Raw genomic sequence first — 13,197 nt, forward strand, 5'->3', positions numbered from 1 at the left:
TAACACTCGATTCCACTATCTTTAAGAGCTCTATCAATCTCTTTCTTGAAAGTATCTAGAGACTTGGCCTCCACTGCCTTCTGGGGCAGAGCATTCCATATATCCATCACTCTCTGGGTGAAGACGTTTCTCCTCAACTCTGTTCTAAATGGCCTACCCCTTATTTTTAAATTGTGTCCTCTGGTTCTGGATTCAATCATTAGCGGAAACATGCTCCTGTTTCCAGACTGTCCAATCCTTTGATAATCTTATACATCTCAATCAGATCCCCCTCATCCTTCTAAACTCAAGCGTATACAAGCCCAGTCGCTCCAATCTTTCAACATATGATAGTCCCGCCATTCCGGGAATTGACCTTGTGAAGCTACGCTGCACTCCCTTAATAGCCAGAATGTCCTTCCTCAAATCTGGAGAACAAAACTGCACACAATTCCAGGTGCGGTCTCACCAGGGCCCTGTACAGCTGCAGAAGGACCTGAAGGACTTATGATGTTTCGAGCATAAACCCTTCTTCAGGAACTATTTGCAGCTAATTCTGCAACAAACCATTTAGAATCATACAGTGCAAAAGTGGCCCTTCAGCTCATCAAGTATGCATCAAGAAAAACCTACTCTAAATCCACACGAGTTCCACTCCTCTTTTTCAGACTGAGACAAGGAGGTGTCTGGAAATGTCTTCCCCAGAGAGTAGCAAACACTAAGATTAATTGAATAGAGAGTCAATGTTTATGTGGGACAGGTTTGAGCAGGTGAATGGTCTATGCCTCTTCCTAATTGTTGTGACCTTGTGTCGCAAAGCAGAGGTGATTAGGTGCAAGGTAACACAGTTTAAAAAGGTGTCTCACATGTAAGGTTTAGATAAGGGTCTTACTGTCTCCTTAGGATCAGGTTATTTGCAGTGTTCGCACCGTCATTAAGCAGTGAAGATAGGGTTACCCTGGAGATGTTCAAGGCTGAGCTCAATAGATCTTTAATGGAGAAGGGGGTCAGTATTTTTGTGGAAACAAACAGACAAAGGAGAATTCAGCTACAGTCAAATTGAGACAGGAGGAAGCCATTCAGCCCTTCTATAAATGACACAGGGACAGAACAGAGTCATTGAATCCTTTAGGCATATTATAGGAAGAGGCCTATGAACCCTACTAAGCTGCAAGACAGGATCAAAGGATCCCTGGTTAGCTAACAGAAAACAGGGTGCAGAGATGTCTGTTTATTTTCAGGTTGGAAAGCTGGAACTAGTGGAATGCCTCAGAGATCAGTATGGGGGGGGGGGTTATTAATGATTTTATGATTTTTATTAATGGTTTGGTTGAGGAAACCAAATGGATTGAAACTTAGCTAATACACCAAGATAGTCATTCAACTAGAGGTTGTCAACTAGAGGGATAGAGTCTACAGTGGGATATAGAGAGGTGGGATTAGTGAGCAAATAGCTTCACATGTGTTAGAGCAAGTTGTCCATTTTGCCAGGAAGTATAGAGTAACAGTAAACTATTTCAACGGAGGGAGATTGCAGAAGCTAGTGATGCAGAGATATTTGCAGGTCCTGGTACATGAATTGCGTAAAGTTAATACGCAGATGCTGCAAGTGATTACGAAAGTAAATGGAATGATGCTGTTTCTTATAAAGAGTATTGAATAAAAATGTTTTACTGTATCTGTCCCAGGCACTTGGTGCATACACATATGTCCAACACATTGTCCATAACTACTTTATTTGATAAAACATGTTAGTTTAATGTATTTGTCAGAAATCAGTACCTTCTGCCTGTGGCAGATCACAATACTTTATCGAGTTGAAGTGATCAGCAGCAACATTCTTCTCATTATCACTTTCTCAACCAAAACACGCTGCTCTCGGAATCGTTCTATAAAGTCTCAGCCTTGATTCAAACTCCCTGGAACCTCACTGCGACCTATAGAGGAGTTTGGGGGAATGAAGAAAACAGACAACAAGTGGCATTGAGTTTAGAATTAATGTCCCAACCATCTCCAGTTCACTTGCCTACTTCAGAATCAGAATTAACAGTAGAATTAGCTGTGCCATAATAATCAATAATCACCACCACTGTCAATAATTATGATTTTTACTGCTGCTGGCTTCCTAGCTCTTTAGACAAGTAATGTTTTATTTTCGGAGCCTGAAAGCAGATAATTACAGTTTTACGCATTGTAAACACCAGTCTTTAATCTGTCTGGGAATAATGGCAGAAGCATTGCAGGTCTTTAGGATGGATGACAGTGATTTGCAGCACTTCTCCACTCAATGTTTATGAATATTAGGCTCAGTACCTCCCCAGAGATGCCAAGTGAAGACTTGTTTGTTCAGCTATTATTGGATTAGTCAGCAGCTGCCTATCAGGCGAGATGCAGAGTCTGCATGTGTTGCTCAAGTCAGAAAATGAATCTAAAAGAGTAGGGTGATATCACCATCTTGTGGCAATATGCAGCATTACAGCTTACTGAAAAAGTCAAGACAACATCTGAGCTGCTGCCATCATCACTTACACCAGCACATAACAAAAGCAAAATACAGCGGATGTGGAGGTCTGAAAAAAAAACTACAGCTGGAGAAATTTAACAGCTCTTTCAGTACCTGTCAAGATAGAAACAGAGTCAATTCTTCCAAATCCAATGTGACCCATCTTTGGAACTCTTTGGAACTGTTGTGCGTTAGTTGGTGGTTTACACTGACTTCAAAGTCAATTAAGTCACGCGTGGTGTTGCAGGTGGCAATGGTCTTGGGTTCTCAATTCAATGTTCCTGATCAGAACATGTGTTCTGGTTTTCATCTCCATTGGCCTGGCTTGGTAATTGGAGGATCAACACAGACAACAAAGAGAAAGACAAAGGCAAAACATTGGGGCTGCTGGAGATCTGAAACAAATACTGAGAAAGCTGGAGGAACTCTGCATCTTTAGGAAGAGAAGCAGAGTTAACATTCCAAGCCTGGTATGATGTCTTCAGAACTGAAGATAGGATTTGCAAGAGTCATACCAGACTCAAAATGCTAAACTCTATTTTTCTTTCCACAGATTCTGCCAGACCTGCTGAGTTTCTCCAGCATTCTCTGAATTTGTCATGGAGAAGGACAAGCTGCTCGAAGAGCAAGGAAGAGAGGCGAAGAAGTGTCTATCTTACACATATAGGGTCTTCAAGGAAAAACTCTCCAAACTCACCCTGAGCAAGAAGCTCTGTTTGCACTGTCCTGAGAAGATGCAGATTGAAACCTGTTGTAGGCATAGCCACAGCCTCAGAGCAGGTGAAGATGGCAAGGTCAGTGGCTGTGACTGCGACCAATGTCAATAATTTCATCAGCGTCTAGATTAGAGTGGTGCTGGAAAATCATAGCAGGTCAGGCAGCATCCGAGGAGCAGGAAAAATCAATGTTTCAGGCAAAAGCCCTTCATCAGGAATGAAGGCAGGGAGCCTCTCCTCGGGTGCTGCCTGACCTGCTGTGCTTTTCCAGCACCACTCTAATCTAGACTCTGCTTTCCAGCATCTGCTGTCCTCACTTTTGCCAATCATTTCTTCACACAAGCTGAAGCAGGAACAGTTTTTTTTTAATATTATTCATTTATGGGACGTGGGGCATTGCTGAACTGGGCCAGCATTTGTTATTCACCAGTGACTTCCTTGGACAATGTGTGATGTAGGTAGACCCACAATCGTCAGTGTCCCCCAGTAACACTGAAGGAATGACGATGTATAGTTCTACGTCAGGATACCTGATGATGTGGAGTAAGTTTGCAGATGACAGTGTTCCTATAACTCTGTGTTGTCCTTCTTGGCAGTACAGGTCATTTCCTGCATTGCACCTTGTAAATGGTACACACAGCTGATACTATGTTGCAGTGGTGCAGGGAGTGAGTGTTCAAGACAGTGGATAGTAACTGGGCTGTTTTGTCCTGGATGGTGTTAAGCATCTTGAATGTTGTTGGAGCTGCACTCATCCAGGCAAGTGGGGAGTATTCCATCACACTCCTGATTTATACATTTTTGATGGTGGTCAGGCTTTGGGGAGTCAGGAGGTGAGCTGACCATTGCAGGTTTCTTCACCCTCTGACCTGCTCTTGTAGGCACTGTACATTTATAGCTGGTTGAGTTTAGGTACTAGTCAACAGTAGACACCAAGTTGTTGATAGTGGCAGATTCAGCAATGCTAACCCCATTGAATGTCAAAGGGAAGTGGTTGCATTTTCTCTTATTGAAAATAGTCATTGTCTGGCATTTAGGTGATATAAATGTTACTCGTCACTTGTCAGCCCAAGCCTGGATGTTAACAGTGCTTGTTGCAAGTGAACTCACATTCACATACATCTCTCTCTCACCCACACATACACCCACTCACACTCCTCTCTCTCTCTCTTGCACACACTCATGCACAAACACACCTCTCACACTCCTCTTTCTCACACACACACACACGCTCACCTCATTCTTACACACATACTACTCACCTCTCTTACAGACACTCTCCTTGTTTGTCATATACACACTCACCTCCCTCATACGCACTCACATGCATGTTTCTCACACACACTCCTCTCTCGCACACACAGATATGACAATCCAAAAAACACAGCAGAGAATCAGTGAGGACAAATTGTGTTTGGTAACACCCAGGAACTTTCACATTAGCAGCAAAATTGCAGAGATAAACTGAAATAAAGAATGACTAAAACCTAACAGACTCTTAAAAATTAAACAAAGCTGAATGATAGAAGAAAAAAACCTGTTAAACGAACTAAATACGTTATATTTAGAAACTAGATCTATCTTGCATATATGTGATATATTTGAAAAAGAAATCAGAGGAGAGAGTGTGTCATTGGCATTAATCACTGGGTAGTTGGTGTCCACAGACACTCTGGTGAGGAAACCGCACTCCTTCCTTTAGCTGGAAGTGCTGGGTTCTGTCGTGTCGATAGTCAATACCCTGCATGACCAATATTGTGGCAATGTCAGTGTGTGAGGTACATGCGGCAGGGAAGTGGCAGGTGGCTGGGGAGGGTAGGTGGTTAGGTTTAAAGTGCTGAGGGGTAAGGGTGCCTAGTGGGTAAGGAGTTAGAGTGCCTATTGGGTGAGGCATTAGGGTGCTCAGTGGGTGAGGGGTTAGGGTGCACAGTGGGTTAAGTGTTTAGGGTGCCTATTGGGGATGTCACCTAGACAGGGGATGAAACGTCTGCAACACAAATTCCCAGCTCGGCGAACAGAACCACAACAAGGGGTTATGGTGCACAGTAGGTGAGGGGTTAGGGTGCACAGTGGGTGAGGGCTTAGGGTGCATGGGGGTGAGGGGTTAGGGTGCACATTGGGTGAGGGGTTAGGGTGCGCAATGTGTGGGGGGGAGGGTGACTGGTTGGCTGGAGGTCCAAGTGCCTGGTGAGTGGTTAGGCAGAGTGAAAAGATTGGTTTGTTGGAGGTGGGAGAAGTCATGTCCATCAGGTTCAAGACAAAACGTTGGTAGCAGGTTGGGGGTTGATGAGTGGAGATGGTATCAGATTGAGGTGAGTGTCAAGCTGGGCTATTGGGTCAGGGAAGCTGGCATCAGGTAAAGCGGGGACAGGCCAGGGAAGAGCGTGTGTCCAATCAGATCAGTCAATAGTGAGTTGGGGCTTCAGTTAAGAGTTATCCGAAAGTTTTAGAAAAGAACTTTAATCCTCTAACTTTACCTGATTATCTATGAGGTTTAAGTGAGAGGGAATCCTCTGAACTCATGGACTCTGGGAAGCATTTGCAGAGGAGTCCAGATGCAGAACTTCCATTGTTTTGATCCACAATCCCAACTGGGGCGACAGAAAGGACTATTTGGCCGTTGGAATTTCAGAACCAAGGTATTTTTATGATAAGTGAATTGGTAACAATGATAAAAGGAGTTTCTGAAAATTGAAAGTAACCTTCAAGAAAATCTCTAGGTCAACCCTCAGAGAAATTGTGTGTCTGAATGGAATTATCCAGTATTCCATACTTATTACCATTCACTGGGGTAACATTTTGGAAATCAAAACCTGCTCTTTCTGGAGACATTGCAATAATTAAAGATTTCATAAAAGTAATTCTGATTCCTAATGAAGGCCTTATGGCCAAAATGTCAACTCTCCTGCTCCTAAGATGCTGCCTGACCTGCTGTGCTTTTTCAGCACCACACTTTTCAACTCTGTCTCTCCAGCATCTGCAGTCCTGACTTTCTTCTTTCATAAAAGTATGCAAAATTACTCAATTTATTTGTCCTTTTGGCCTGGGTTGACAGAAAACATGGATCAGGTTTTTGTATTTAGCAAGGATTACTGTTTATTACAATAGATAAACTGTTATGAACCATCAGGATACAATTCAACTAAATAGGTAAGACGGATGAGTTGCCAGCCTGGATTAATACATGGGACTATGATTTTTTAGTTTTTGCAGAAACTGATTTGAGAGAAGGGCAGGATTGGCCGCTCAATGTTCTAGGGTTAAGATGTTTCAGACAAGATACTGAGGGATGTAAAAGGAATGGGGAGAGTTGTGTTACTGATTAAGGACAATATCACAGCTGCAGTAAGAGAGGACATCTTGGAGGGCTCATCCAGCAAGGCATTATGGGTAGAAGTCAAGGATAAGAAAAGTGCAATCATGATGATGGTTTTTTAGTATAGACCTCTGAATAGCCAACAAAAATAGAGGAAGAGATGTGTCCTCAAATTATGGAAAGAGGTAAAAATAACAGGTTGTTGTGGTTAGTGATTTTAACTTACTTAATATTGACTGCGAGTCCCTTAGCGCCAGGGGTTTATTTGGGACAGAACTTGTGAGATGCATTCAGGAAACAACATATTGACAGTCCAACTTGGGAAGAGGCCATACTTTACCTTCAATCTGAGAACGAGCTTGGCCAGATGATCGAAATTTCAGAGGAGGAGCATTTTGGGAATAGTGATCATAATTCTGTAAATTTTAAGATACATATAGGCAAGGATAAGACTGGTCATTGGGTCAAAATGCTAAATTGGGGAAAAGCTAATTATAACAGAATTAGGCAGGAACCAGAGAAATTAGATTAAGGCCACTGTTTGAGGGTAAATTCACATCTGACATTTGAGAGTCTTTTGAAGGCCATTGATCAGAGTTCAGGACTAGCATGTTCCTGTGAGGATGTGAGATAAGGATGGCAAGATTTGGGAATCTTGGATGACAAGAGATATTGAAAGTTTAATCAAAAAGAAAAGGAAACATCTGTAAGGTTTAGAAATCTGAAATCAGCCAAGGCCCTTGAGGTGTGTACAGAAGCAGGAAAGAACCAAAACAATGAATTAGAAGGGCTATAAGAGAAATGTCCTTCGCAAATAGAATTAAGGTGAATTCCAAGGCATTTTTCATATAAATTAGGAGCAAGAGGGTAGCTGGGGAAAGAAAAAGTCCACTAAAGGACAAAGGAGGGAAATTATGCATGGATCAAGAGGAAACAAGTGAGGTTCTCCATGAGTCCATTGCAACAGTATTCACCAGTGGTTAAACCCCAGAAATTGTCCCTTCTCTGTCAGACAGAGGGTTTGACTTAGCTTCAATACTCGGAATGGAAATCCTGATTGCCTCTCCCTTGAATCTTTGTAGACTTTCTCAGCTTCAAATAACCTCTTCAGGGTTTGAACAAAACAGTTGTGGTCTAGAATTTTGAAACTAAACTCCTCTTACAGAGGTAACCTATTCCTTCCTATTCCTTAATAGTTCTAAACTATCCTCCTTCTTTGGGATCAATTGGTTTACATATTGTGCTTCAGCCAAGACTTCTGAAAAACTGATAAAAGTGAAATGAAAAAACTTTCCAAGCTAAGGATGTTCGCAACAAGCTAAGAAAAACCATAATTCCAGTATCTGCAAACTGAAACCTAATGCACAAGTGTTTATTTAGTCTATTCATTAAAAAAATTCCAAACGAAAATAAAAACCAAGGAAGTATCTCATTCATGCTATTTTTTAAAAGAAATCACCATAGCTACTGAAATACTTACATGTTAATCATTAAACCCCTTCATAGACACATATCAATTCCATATGCCATTAGTTCAAAATTCAAATCTTGACATAAATAATATATATTTATTATCACACTACAAGGCAGATGCTGCCCAGGCCATGGTGACAGAGAAACAAACACCATCACTGGAAGGGTTTAAAATTGATACCTAAATGAGTATTGGAGAAAATTGTGGTACCTAAATGGGCATTGGAGAAGCCAGACCAAGATGTGCTACATCCGATGATATCGAAGGATATGAAAGTAGAAATTGTAGAGGAATTGGCAATAACCTTTCAATTTTCTGTGGATTTAAGTGGTGCTGGAAGACTGCAGAATTACAAACATCATGTCCTTATTTAAAAAGGATTGCAAGTGGATTATCCACTAATTTAACTCATTGCTCACAATATGGGATTTTGCTGTGTGTGAATTCATAGCATTTTCCTATATTTTAACAGGTACTTTTCAAAATGGAGCACACACGCTCTTCAAAATCAGTAGGGGCTTGTCAATGTAAACAAGAAAAACATTGTTTCCAATAGTAGGAAAGTTGGTCACCAGAGGACCATAACCAATAAAATAGGAGTTGGGGAGGAGAAAGATGGGGAGGTTCTGTTTAACGATTGAGTTTGTCTGATTTTAGTAGGAGCAAATTACTGCAGTTGCTGAAATCTGTACTGAAAATAACAAATGCTGGAGATCACAGGGGGTCAGGCAGCTTCCACGGAGAGAGAACAAGCTAACGTTTTGAGTCAAGATGACTCTTCATCAGAGCTCTGATGGATGCTGCCTGACCTGCTGTAATTTATAGTGAGTTTTTTTTGTTTTCAGGACATTTGGGTTGAAGTGTGTTCATACACTTATAGTGAAATGGTTAAGAAAGTAACACGCCCTTCTTAATCTTAAATACACAGATTGTGCAATAAACCACATATTTTCCATGAAATGTTCCACTTCCCTCTATCAGTTGTGGTTCAGAAGGCTATCAGCCGGATGGTTGCATTTTAATGTGAACAATCTTAAAGTTGGGATTTATAATCATTTTTGAAGCGTTGAATAATATTAATCTACATTCATAGGTATTGTGGCTAGGAGGCTGTATGTTGAGAGTATTAATTTACACAAACATTGACAGTCTGGTATTTATGAGGCTTGACCCAAAATAAATCAAATTCTGATTCTAAAATGTTGCGTGAAGTTGAGAAAAAATACTTCAGAACTGTCAGACGGTAGTCACAACTTTGAAAGAGCAGTAGGTGTCATCCTTTCTGAACTTTTCATCTCTGTAAATAGCTGGGTTTGGAGCTGGCAATTAATCAGAGTTTTTTGTTTGCAACAGTCTGACAGTCAAACCTCCTGAGGTACAGGTCCAAATTAGCAAAGATATGTAAGTAGAAAAACACTTTCAGTTGCAAAAACAAAAAAAAAGTGATTAATTTACGGTGGAGGAACCTTGGGGTTTAATCTCGTCTCTCTGGAGTCTTTTAAGTATAAGTTGATTAATCAAGTGCTAACAAACAGCAGCCACCACTGTCTTAATACAGTCACTAAATTATTTCAAATAGGTAGTACAAGGGAGAGTTTAATCTAAATGTGTTGACCAGTACATTAAAAAAGTTCCACAGAGAAAATTAAACTCATGATTGACTCACACAACATTGAAAGAGACTATTCAGCCTATCTTGCCTGTAGAGCTAGAAAATCAAATTATATGCAGAAAACCGAAAGAACTGCAGATGTTGGGAATCAGAAACAAAATCAGAAATTGCTGGAAAAGCTCAGCAGGTCTGACAGCATTGGTGGAAAGAAATCAGAGTTAACATTCAGGTCCAGTGAACCTTCCTCACAACTGATGGCAACTAGGAAAAAAATGGTATTCATGTAGAAGATAGGGTAGGTGGTGGGGAAGTGCAGTAAAGTGTAGGTGGAGTTAGAGCACAAAGAAAGGGAAAAACAGTTGGACAGACAAAAGACTGGGTGAAGGTCAGTCAATGGAAATGAAGAGCTGCTAATGTGGTCTATCGGTAGCTGACAATGGGTTGTGCTGCTAATAGTCCATATGATGACAAGGCCTGGTGTGTGAGGGTTGGGGAAAACATGGGTGAAGGTGCTCAACTCCTAAAATTATTGAAATCTGAGTCCAGAAGGCTGCAGCGTCCCCAAGTGGAAAATGAGGTGCTGTACTTTCAGCTTGCGCTGCGCTTCACTGGAGCACTGCAGCAAGCCCGAGACAGAGATGTTGGCCAGGGAACAGGGTGGGGTGTTGACGTGGCAGGCAACTGGAAGCTGAGGGTCATTTTTGCGGACAGAACATAGGCATTTTCTGCAAGGAGTCACTTGTTTTCCTGATGTAGAGGAGACAACGGTGAATGCAATAGACTGAGTTGAATGAAATGCAGGTAAAGTGCTGCTTCACCTGGAAGGTATGTTTGGGCTTTTGGACACTGAGGAGGGAGGAAGTAAACAGGCAAGTGTACAGCTTATGCGGTTTCAGGGGAAGGTACTGTGGAGCTGTGGCTCCAGTGTGTCCCAGAGGGAACAGTCCTTGAGGAAGACTGACAAGGAAGGGGAGGGGAAGACAGAGTCATACAGCATGGAAACAGACATTCGGTCCAACCAGACCATGCCAAACATAATCCCAAACTGAACTAGTCCCACCTGCCTATTCCTGGTCCATATCCCTCCAAACGTTTCCTATTCATGTACTTAGCCAAATGTTTTTAAACACCAATCATTTTCACATCTACCACTTCCTCTGGAAGTTCATTCCACACACGAATCACCCTTTGTGTAAAACCTTTGTCCCTCATGACTTTTTAAATCTCTCTTCACTCACCTTGAAAAATGTGCCCCCCTAGTCTTGAAATCCCCCTTTCTATAAACTTCTACAAGGTCACCTCTCAACCTCCTGTTCTTCAATCAAAAAAAATCCTAATCTATCCAGTCTTTCTTTGTAACTAAAAACTTCCAACATCCTGCAACATCCTGGTAAATCTTTTCTGAACCCTCTAAAGCTTAATAATCTCCTTCCTGTAACAGGGTGACCAGAACTGGACACAGTTCTCCAGAAGAGGCTTCACCAATGTCCTGTACAACCTCAACATGATGTCCCTAGTCCTATATTCAAAGACTGAGGAATGAAGACAAATGTGCTTAACATCTTCTTAATTGCTCTATCAATATGTGACACAAACTTCACAGAATTATTTATGTGAACCCCAAGTCTCTCTATAACACTACCCAAGGCCCAAATATATATCCGATGGTGGCATCCTCCGGAGGTGGCGGAAATAGTGGCTAAAGATCCTCAGATGTGGATGCTGGTGGGATTATAGGTGAGGACATGAGATTGACGTCCCTTAATTCCTGTACATTCTTTAGATCTGTGCTATAAAGTATAACTGCCATCCCTTTTGCCCAAACACATCATCTTACTCTTTAAAAATGTGCAAAACACTTTGAGGTTTGACTCATTTATTACATTTCAGACCCTCTGAGAACTGTTCAGTTGTTTTCCCTGAGTTTATTTAGAGACAATCCATTCATCCCCAACCTCCATCATGAACGAGGATAACATTGGTTAGGCCACTTTTGGAATATTGCGTGCAGTTCTGGTCTCCTTCCTATCAGAAAGATATTGTGAAACTTGAAAGGGTTCAGGAAAGATTTACAAGCATGTTGCCAGGGTTGGAGGATTTGAGCTCTCGGGAGAGGCTGAATATGCTGGGGCTGTTTTCCCTGGACCGTTGGAGGCTGAGGCGTGACCTTATAGATGTTTATAAAATCATGAGGGTCATGGATAGGATAAATAGATAAAGTCTATTCCCTGAGGTAGGGGAGTCCAGAACTAGAGGACATAGATTTAGGGTGAGAGGGGAAAGATATAAAAGGGGCCTAAGGGGCAACTTTTTTACACAGAGAGTAGTGCGTGTATGGAATGAGCTGCAAAAGAACATGGTAGAGACTGGTACAATTGCAACATTTAAAAGGCAAATGCATGGATTTATGAATAGAAAGGGTTTGAAGGGATGTGGGACAAGTGCTGGCAAATGGGACGAGATTAGGTTGGGATTCCTGGTCGGCATAGACGAGTTGGACTGAAGTGTCCGTTTCTGTGCTGTACATCGCTATGACTCAATGGCTCTAATAATCTGACCAATTTCCAATTTAGCTTCAGTTCTGTTCAATTCTCCACCAGGTGCTTGTTACATCTTAACAAGTACACAGCAGGGCTTTAAAACTGATTTTCTTTGTGTAAAGCTTGTAATCAGTGTCAAATTAACACATAAACAAAAAAAGGGGTCTAATGATTCTTAGCTGACATGTTGCAAGGGAATCCCATCATTTCCTGTGTGTAATGCTGAAACGTCTACACTTACGGAATGTGCAGAGCCCAAATATCAGCACAGCAGCTGTGCCAGCTCATAGTGAACATCTGAGACAGCAATTTAGGACACCTGAGTGCTGAAGGATAAAGAGATTATTGGTATTTCTGTGGGCTCCTTACCATTGCATCCATTCCTTATCATGCAGTTACAGCAAGCAATTAAGAACACAAATGGCATATTAGCCTTGATTGCAAGGAGGTTGTACAGAGAATTCAGGAGATCTTACTGTAATTATGACCAATTTGGTGATTAAAACCACAGGCATACTGGGTACAGTTTCAGTCTCCGTATTTAAAGCCTTAGATAAATGCAACAAAGATTCTGCGCACTTCAGGCTAATAGTTTTTCTATCCATCGCATGGACTGTACAACATCCTTGGGTAAGACAAAGGGTGGAGGTGTTTGCATTTTAATCATTAACTTGTGGTGCATGGACAATGCAACCCTGGGTAGCTATTGCTCCCCAAACCTTGAATTCCTCACCATCAATAGCCAGAGACTTTTCGCCAGGGCAGGATTAACTGGTACAAGGAGTCATAGTTGAAAATATTAGGAGGAAGGTTTAAAGGAAACATCAAAGGTAGGTTCTTTACGCAGAGAGTTGTGAATGCATGGAATGCGTTGCCAGTTGTGGTGGTGGAAGCAGAGTCATTTGGGACATTTAAGCGGCTGCTGGACATGCACATGGATAGAAGTGAGTTGAGGGGTGCGTAGGTTGAGTTATTATATTTTACATTAGGATTAAACCTCAGCACAACATCGTTGGACAAAGGGTCTGTACTTTTCTATGTTCTATGTTCTATCAAA

The 13,197-nt window shown here is 41.6% G+C and overlaps 1 long non-coding RNA gene across 1 annotated transcript in view; it reads right to left on the reverse strand.

Annotated features, from left to right (window-relative positions):
• Positions 1-1,472: 1,472 nt before the first annotated feature.
• The window catches only part of LOC148147458 (uncharacterized), a 54,111-nt gene continuing 42,386 nt past the window's right edge, over positions 1,473-13,197 (reverse strand). The window contains exon 3 of the long non-coding RNA XR_015759689.1: positions 1,473-1,916. This is a non-coding gene — a long non-coding RNA (uncharacterized LOC148147458). The remainder of the gene's footprint in view (positions 1,917-13,197) is intronic.

This window comes from Chiloscyllium plagiosum, unplaced genomic scaffold (genome assembly GCF_037043375.1).
Source record: "Chiloscyllium plagiosum isolate Xiang-an unplaced genomic scaffold, Cpla_swu_hap1 HiC_scaffold_16, whole genome shotgun sequence".
NCBI classification, from domain to species: Eukaryota; Metazoa; Chordata; class Chondrichthyes; order Orectolobiformes; family Hemiscylliidae; genus Chiloscyllium; species Chiloscyllium plagiosum.